Below are 9,518 nucleotides of genomic sequence, written 5' to 3' on the forward strand. Positions count from 1 at the left end.
GCCGTCACGACCTGGGTTTCTTCCCAGCGGGAGGGTTTAGGATACACAAGATACGCTCTTCCAAAAAGGTTGGGCATTTCTCCAGGAGCCAGAAAAATCACCCAGCGCTCAAACAGGCTGGAAGACAATTTTGTTTTTCCAAGCTCTGAAATAATCAAGATCTCACTGTGTGCGTGTTTGCAAACAAGACGGAGACAATAAGCTCATTCAACACGTAGAGTTTTATTTGCAGTTCTGCCGTGCAGGACACTCGCTTGATTTGGGAGGACTTAATTTGCTGCGGTCACTTCGTGAAAAAACTGTTGAGCCCAGGGTCCGACTCAGAAGTGAGAGCCTGGGATCCATGATGGGCCAGGGCATGATCTCCCTGGGCATTAACAGTTCTCCTGATGGCCGGGAGATCGGTTTGTTTATATATTTAGCTGTATTTTAAGTAAGCTCTCCATCCAGCCTGGGGCTTGAACTCATGACCCTGAGGATCAAGAGTTGCGCGATTGCTCAGGGAGGTTGATGTAAAACAAAGGAAAGCTGACCAGAGCTGAGGGACCAGACCACGGTGAAGGCATCTGCTCACCAATCCTCTGAGCTGGAGGGGTTTCCACTTTAACGTGGCAGTTCTGTGAACACAGATGAGTATTCTAACTACACTTCTAACGTTAAGACTCAGATTTGCTTTGCAACAGGAATACTGATGTTCTGTTGACTTCCGTAACTGGGAGTGTAGGGGGAGAACCTTGGATGACGCAGGGGTTTGATCAGTGAGGTTTCCCAGCCTGTGTCTGTGCACAGAGCGAGGGCCCCCTGCCAGTCACAGACTGCCTCTTGGAGAAGAGGTCTTCTCGATAATTCTGTGCAGCGTGCGGCCTCTCACCCCTGGGTCCTGCTGCCTCCTAGTCACCCCAGGTAGAGCTAAATGGCAAGGCTGTTGGGGATATGGAGACTGGGACCTATGACAAAAGCCAGCGTATACAATTTCTCAAACTTCCATCACCCACCACCTGACTTGGTTCCTGCGAGAATGTGGTGTGTAGAAATAAAAGTGACATGAACGACAGCACACTCTCCTTGTGTGTGGCCCTGGGGTGGGGGGCAGGCACGATTCCAAACATTTCACCTGCTGTAACTCATTTTTGAGTTCTCACAGTTCCAAGTGAGGTGGTTTCTAGCATCTTCATTCATGGTTTATAGGTAAAAACACAAACAGAAGTTACTTGCTTGCCCCGAGTCTGCCCGGAGAGTTGACAGAGATGGCACTCAGACTCCAGCCCCTGCCCAGGCCACCCTGCTGAGGCTGCCTCCCTCCGGGCCATGGGGCGGGGGGGGGGTGAGTAATGGTATCAAAACCACTAATGTGAACGAAACTGCCGAGACATGGTGCAACTAGGCACTAGAACAACTTTCTGAGCGTTTGTGCAGTGCACCTCCTGATCGCTAATATTTCTGTCTATTGAATCTCTGTGCTGTGTCACAGTGTCTTCCTGTTAAACCACATCGTTTAAAAGATGAGTGCGATGTGAACCATTTCTTGATCAGACAATATCGCTCTGATGGTGGCTGACGTCATACGCAGCATTTGTTTCCCATGGACGTGCCAGTGTCGCTCAGCACTCAGCGAGCACTTTCTGAGCAAGTACGTTAGGGACGTGGACTTTCGTCAGATGGGGCTGGTTATCAAGAAAGGCGTCCTATCTGCTACACTGGGAGCCCTTACTCTTGACATTGTGCTAAAGCCTCTTACAAACACTATTTCTTTTAATCCTTACAAAATGCTGCCACCACGAGATAGCACTATTATTAACCCTTCCCCTTTTTAAATAAAAGAGAAGAATAGGACAGAGAGAGGGGGGGAACTCCCCCGAGGTCATGTGATGCCGATAAGTAGATTCTCTGGCAAGGTTCTGTGGATGGGGTGGCAGTTGTGAGAAAAGAGATGTTACTTACATGGAAGAGACGTTACTAACATGGATTTGAAAAAGCAAACTGACGCCCGGAGCTGAAGCTTCATCAAGAGCCACCTAACAGATCATGATGCCCAGACTTCACAAAGGTATTATTAGAAAGAAGACCAGACAGTGACTTCTCATATGAATATATGTAAGAGATGCTGAAATCCTTTATTTTCATTTTTATTTTTTTAAAGATTTTATTTATGTTTTTGTCAGAGACAGAGCACAAGCAGGCAGAGAGATAGGCAGAGGGAGAAGCAGGCTCCCCGCTGGGCAGAGTCCAATGTGGGACTCGATCCCAGGATCCTGGGATCATGACCTGAGCTGAAGGGAGACCCTTAACCGACTGAGCCACCCAGGTGTCCCGAGATGTCAAAATCCTAAACAACATACGAAGCTATTGAGTCTTGCACTGTATTGAGAAGGAATACACAGCCTTCTGGGAATGCAAGGGTAGTTTGGAATTAAGAATCTATTAATATAATGTATTAAAAGATGAAGAATAAAAAATTATGATTATCTGCATATATTCTGAAAATATATTTAATACTATTTAATATCTGATACTGATTATATTTTTGGAAACATTATTTTTGGGGGGGGGATGGGCACAGCCAGCTGAAGCTTTATTTGGGACAAGACACTCGAATTAGCTTATAATTGGAGGCATGGACAAGACGGGGTACCCAGGGCAGTAGACTCCCCCCAAGGGCAGGCTGAGTCTTAGGTGGGTCTCCTGTTCCCAACGCTCCCCTGCACAGCTCCTTCCCCCAAAGGCTCTAGGGCAGCCACGAGAGTGGGGAGGCTGGGCGGGACCACGGTGGTTGTTCACTTGGGCAGGACATCACATGACTCGGACACCAGCTTCCCGTCACGATGTCAATCTTCTTCACTACCACAGCTTTGGAGGAGCTGCTACCGCTGAAGGACCCAGCGGGGCCAAAGTTGGCCTGGAAGGAGCTCAGGCTATAGTTGAGGCCAGGGTTTGGGAGGCCCCCATGGGCCGAGCTCAGGCCACACGAGTAGCTGCTGGAGGTCTTAGTATGGATCCTTGTGCTCAGCGTCCCAGACTCTAGCCGGCTCTGCTTGCCCTCCAGCCTCTTGCGGTAGGTGGTGATCTTAATGTTCAGAGCCAACTCGACATTCATGAGCTCCGGGCACTTGCACAGATGCCCGGCCATGTCCTGTTTGGCTTGCAGCAGGGTGGCCTCCAGCTCGGCCACCTTGGCATTGGCGTCCTTAATGGCCAGCTCCCCGTGCTGCTCAGCATCGGCGCTGGCCGCCTCCAGGGCAGCCCCTGGTTTTGGAGGGCCTCGATCTCAGCCTGGAGTTGGCCGATGCTCCAGTTCAGCTCAGAAATCTCTGTCTTCGTGCGACGGAGGACATCCCCGTGCTTCCCAGCCAATGTCTGCAGCTCCTCGTGCTTGATCTGGTACAGAGTCTCAGCCTGAGGCCGGCTACGGTTGGCGAAGTCCTCGTACTGGGCCTTGACCTCGGTGATGATGCCGTCCAGGCGCAGGGAGCAGCTGTTGTCCATGGATAGGACCACAGACATGTCCGAGATCTGGGATTGCAGCTCACAGATCTCTTCACACGTCCCCCTGAGGAAGCGGATGTCGTTGGTCAGGCCTTCCAGGCAGGACTCGAGTTCTACCTTGTTCTTGTAAGCTTCGTCCACATCCTTCTTGATGAGGACAAATTCATTCTCCACGTCTGCGTGCTCTCTGAGCAATTCCTTGCACTGACCCCTGAAGTCCTCCTCCGCCTCCGGCTTCAGCTTCTCCGGCCCAGGGTGTCCACGGCCACCGGAGGTTGCTGATGCAGCTCTCCAGCATGTCTGGGTTGCTCCGCGCGGTCTTCTGCTGCTGCAGGAGGCTCCGCTTGGTCTCCCGAATTTTGTTCTGCTGCTCCAGGTGCCTCGCCGTGTCGGGGAAGGAGGCGGGTTTGTTGTGAGGGTCTTGACCTGCTCCTTCTCCTGGGTGCGCACAGCTTGGATGTTGGGATCCGCTTCCAGCTTAAGGGGGCTCAGCAGGCTCTGGTTCACTGAGACGGCCGTGATGCTCCCCATACCCTCAGCCCCGCAGCCGTAGCCCCTGACCACACTCCTGCTGCTGTTCAGGCCCCCCCAGAAGCTGCCGACCCCCTGGGAGAAGGCAGACGAGCTGATGTGGGAGCCAGGCCCTCTGGTGCGGGAGCAGCTGCTGCAGGCCCGGGGCCGGCGGTGGACATCTTGTAGGACTTCTAGGTCACCCCGACGGACATGGTGGAGGCCAGAGTGGAGGCTGGAGTGGAGGCAAGTAGGCTGAACCTGACAGAGGTTCTATAAGGAGCCGAGAAGCTGCTTCGAGTCCAAACACTATTAGTAAGTAAGCTAGGAGTCGAGAGGGCACTCCGCTAAGAGGGTCCAGGACGTCTACCCGCGCTGTCAGCCAATATCTCACCACCGGCTAATGAAGTGCAAGAGGCCTTCCCCTGAAAGGAAGGTAGAAGACGGGAACCAGCGCTGTGCTGGAAGCTGTAAGTCTCGACTGGAAAAGACACACAGAAAAAGACAAGAACATCATATGGGACTTTAAGAAAGGAGAAGAAGGAAGTGGCATTCTTTGCGGGTATTATACCTTCACTTTTTTAAGAGATTGTGTTTATTTCAGAGAGCGGGAGCACAAGCATGCGCAGGGAGAGGGGCAGAGGGAGACGCAGACACCCTGCTGAGCAGGGAGACCAACATGGGGCTCCGTCGCAGGATCCTGGGATCGTGACCTGAGATGAAGGCAGACGTTTAACCGACTGAGCCACCAGGTGCCCCAGTATTAGACCTTCTCACCAAGAGTCAATGGACTGACTTCTGGAGCTCAAAAGAGAATCCAGTAAGCCTGTGCTTCTTAAACATACAACACACAATCTGATACAATAGGTAAAGAACAGAGTTGGGTAGTTCTCAGAAAAGGGGATATAAATGGCTCTTAAACATACGGAAAGAGATTGAGTCTCACTCGTAATCACAGAAATCACATGAAAACCTCACTGAGACGCTGCTTTTCACCTATCAGACTGGCAAAGACTGAGAAGTTTAAAACCACCCTGTGATGGGGCGAGAGACTCTCTTGTTCTTGCTGTTGGGATGTAGACTGATGCAGCCTTGACGAAAAACAAGCTAGCCTCACCCACCCGTGTTCCAGATGTCCGTACCCCTCGACCCATCAATCCGTCTCATATTTGGAATTGATCCTACAGAGAGACTCACATGTGGGTGGGTGAAATGATATGTTTACAAAGTTGCTTACTGCTGCATTTTTTGGAAATAGTAAAAGATCACAACATTTCAAGTGCCAATCAGCAGGGGATTAGTTAACTATGTCATGGCGTCCTTACTATGATGGAGAGCTTAGTCAAAGAGGAGGGTACTTTGCATAGTCACTAACATGGGGGTTATCTCCAAGTTACATGTGAAGCTAATGAAAGCAAGGCACAGAGCATGGTCACAACATGACAAGGAGAACGCCGCATATTTGTTTGCACCTGTACAAAAGGCCTCCAATGCCTGGCTGAGGAGCCCATGCTATTTCCAGGGGTGAGGATGTAGGTGCGAGACTTTGTACAACGTCCAGCCTTTGGGTCACATGAATGTAACAATATTTTAAACTTAAATCAAGAGATGATTATACGAAGACAAACATCTTTTTGATGAACCATCATACTCATTAACGAGGTAAAAGACATATTGGAATAAGATCCTATTCACAACAGTCACAAGCACAAAATAAAATCTTTTTTTTTTTTTAAAGAGCTTATTTATTTATTTGACAGAAACAGAGACCACAAGTAGGCAGAGAGGCAGGCAGAGAGAGAGGAGGAAGCAGACTCCCTGCTGAGCAGAGAGCCTGATGCGGGACTTGATCCCAGGACTCTGAGATCAAGACCTGAGCCAAAATCAGAGGCTTAACCCACTGAGCCACCCAGGCTCCCACGAAATAAAATCTTTAACAAGAAGTGCACAGGACTCGAAATGACAAAATATGTAATGGTGGTTCTCTGGCTGACAATACTGATCAAAATCCTCAACACAGACCCAACAGTTTCACTTCTACGGGTTTATGCCGAGGAAATGGTCCCAGATGAAAACGAGGTTAACTGGTGAGAATGTCTGGCCCAACCCAGCTTGTAAAGTAGCACAGTGGGAATAAGCTGCACGGGTAATGTTGGGAGTGAATCATGGGTTGAGTAAATTACTAGATACATGCAGTGGACACAAAGTCTGGGCCTCTTCAGAGTCCCTAGGAAGTCTGCTGTCTTCTGTCTTCTGGGCTTCACGCCTCGCCCACGCAGTCACCCTCTCCTCCCCAGCTTAGGCAGAGTCCCAGGAGGTAGGGCTTCCTGAGCGAATGGCGGCGCACTTCACAACAGCACTGTGAGTGTGGGAGAGTCCGCTCCTGATGGGGGTGACCTTCGACCTGTTGGAAATCCGGCAGATACACCCCCATCGTGCTTCTCCCCTTGGGGAACTGTGTGGCCATCAGGTTCCTCCTTGCACCCCTTCTGGGGGAGGCTCCCGAGGCCAGGGGATCGCGTCTGTGGCACGACCTGTGTGTCTCTCCCGAGCTTGTCCTAAAATCGCTGCTGGCGTGCTGACTCATCACAGAGCACTGCTTTGTGTTTTTCCTTGGATTTTTTTCTTTTCCTCACCATCTAGGTTCTTGGCCTGCACCTCCCAAATACAGTCTCAGCCCTTCAATTCTTGCCCGAGGCTGTCTATTCTGGAAGATGTATGTGAAGACATTAGACACTAAGCCATTATTTAAAACGAGGTTGAAGACTCTATTGTTTATATGTATTTTTCATCTTCTCTATATTATGATAGGTTTTGACATCTTAAGAACATTCTGGCTGGGGAGAGACTACCCCTCCCTGGCCTAGCAAATTCTTAGAGACTGGCAGATGACTCAGCTGGAGAATCCCCTTCTCGTGCAAACTAAGTACTCCAGAGCCCCACCTCTTCTCTCTGTCCAGCAGACCCCAGGAGGCACCACTCCCTGCTCTCATTATCCCAGGGCTAGGTACAGACAACCAGAGGACACCCCTGGAGCCCAGAGCGGACAAAATTATTCAAACTAGCTCATCTAAGCTGCTCGCCCTGTCCTGTCTTCCTTTTCCCAAGGAGAATCTGCGTGCCATGCTGTGCCTCTTGATTCTAGGACCTGATAGCATATTAAACTTGGCTTTCCTGAGCCTCTCCTGTGTCCTCTTGTGACTACACTTGACGGACCATTACCCAACAGAACACTAAGCAAAGACTATTTTATGACACACAAAAACATTCACAAAAACAGCGCGTTTATAAAACAATATGTTTCCATTCATGTAAATAAACAAACATACAAGAAAACATTTGGAAGAAAAATATCAACATATTGATGGTAGCTAACGTTGGAGGTAAGATCATGGGGATGTTTTTCTTTTTGTACTGTTACTTCTGAATGGTCTACATTTATTTAAAAATTGTACCTGTTCTCTATTGCTGCATTAAAAATGACCCCCAGACTTAGTGGGTTCAAACTGCTCCGTGGCGACCATTCTGCGGGTCAGCAGTTGAGGCGGGGCTCGGCTGGGTAGTTCTGCGCCTACCAGGTCTGGCTGTTGGTGTTGGTCTGCTGGGCCTCTCCCTTCAAGCAGGCTGCCAGCTGGGGCTTTTTTACATGACAGTGGCCTTCTAAGAGGGCCGATCTAGAAGCCAGAGGCCTCTTAAGGCCCAAGCTCTGTGCTCACCCAATGCCACTTCCTCCCCAGTCTGTTGCTCAAAGTAAGTCACAAGGCCTGCGCAAGGTAGGGGAACAGGCCCTCCTCTGGCTGGGAGAAGTGGTGAAGGGCCAGGGCAAGGAGGCTAGAAGACAGGGATGGAGGGCATGATCGGAACCTCCTTGTAGACATGGACAAACGTGCAACCCTGGCATTCCAAAAACTTTTTCAAAGTTTCTTCTAGTCCATGTACCTGTTTTTGAGACAATGAACACAAGTAACACTTTCGCATCGATCATTTTGGGCAGGACTCAAGATTCTAATGGGACTTGAGAGGCAAATTTTAAAAAGTATTAAGTGAGTCCTAGGGTAGAGATTATATATATATATATATATATATATATATATATATATATATATATGTATTTTTTTTTTCCAAAATCGATTGGCTCTTCCTTCTCCATCAGTTTGAATTACTGAGATTTACAGCATACGTATCAGGGAAAGAAAACTTCTTTAATTTAGTTCCTGGCTGCCAGACAGATTGTCAGATTTGTGCTAGTGATTAAAAAATGGATTTCTCACAATTCTGCAATTAAAACCCTACCCACTTTCCATTCCTGATTATGTGATAGGAGAGGAGACCTCTCTGAGTAGCTTCATATTATTAGATCAGCAAGAAGATGTCTAACATGACTCAGTGTTGTTCTTGAGAAATAATTAGCTACTCAAGTGGAACAGACCCCCACGGAATACAAGTCTATCTCTTTTATAACATTTAAATTTGGAGGCTTAATTATCCAGTGAAAAATAGTCACTTTAGCTCTTTAGTCCACTTGGCTATATATTGACATTATTAAAATGCTTTCCTGGTCTTTATGCAAATTGGCTTTTTTTTTTTTAAAACCAATTTATCTCCTAGCAACCCAAAGTGAAGTAAGCACTGAAAAATGACATCCCAAGAAGACTTGGGGCTCTTAATCCAAGCAAATTCCTTGGGTTATCTGTTGATTGTCTAAATGAACAAATGGATTTGTGCCCACAGGTGTGTAGGACACAGAGTCACTTCTTTCAACTCAACTTTTAAGCGGCTAATTCAATAGTCAAGTTCACACAAATAGACAGTTAAATCTACTGCATTTGGTCACCAGTTCCGAGCTGTAAGTCTGCACTTAGTTGAATGAGAGAACCGACATGCACCTGAGACTTCACCATGCCCTGGGTATGCAGAAAGTTTCTTCTCTCTCTGCCCCTCGGCTGTGGGGAGCTGGAAGCCACCTCTCCTCCCAGAGCTCAACTTCCTTCTCTGTGAAATGTGCATGATGGGGCGCCCAGGTGGCTCAGTTGGATAAGTGCCTTCAGCTCAGGTCATGATCCCAGGGTTCCAGGATGAAGCCCCAATTGGCAGGGAACCTGCTTCTCCCTCTGCCCCTCCCCTCCCCCTGCTCATGCTCTCTCTCTCAAATAAATACACAAAATCCTTTTTTAAAAAAATGTGCACCAAGTCTGTGCTCCAGGCTTAAGGCTGAGAAGGTAGAGTTAGACAACAGTATAAACGTGCTGTAGAGACAGCATAGAGATGCCAGCCATGGCTTCTCTCTTAGATGATGCAGCAGTCGAGATGGAGGTCTCGGGCCCAGCAATGACCCAGAGGGTACCACCCCCTTCCTGCCAGCCCACCTTCCTGGCCTGAGGCTGTGTCCCTTGGCTTCCTGATTCAGTTGCCTTGCCATTAGAGGGCACTCAGACTCACTTCCTCCTGCCGGTCCCTTCACTCCATCCCTGAGCAGGAGAGCTGGGCTCCCAGTGTGGGGAGATCCCTGCTTGCCCTGCAGAGCA

General features: G+C 48.9%; 1 pseudogene; it reads right to left on the reverse strand.

Moving 5' to 3' along the window:
• Window positions 1–2,774: 2,774 nt before the first annotated feature.
• LOC101690545 lies at window positions 2,775–4,226 on the reverse strand (annotated as a pseudogene).
• Window positions 4,227–9,518: the final 5,292 nt, after the last annotated feature.

Source organism: Mustela putorius, unplaced genomic scaffold, assembly GCF_011764305.1.
Source record: "Mustela putorius furo isolate JIRA1106 unplaced genomic scaffold, ASM1176430v1.1 tig00003909_pilon_pilon_pilon, whole genome shotgun sequence".
NCBI lineage: Eukaryota > Metazoa > Chordata > Mammalia > Carnivora > Mustelidae > Mustela > Mustela putorius.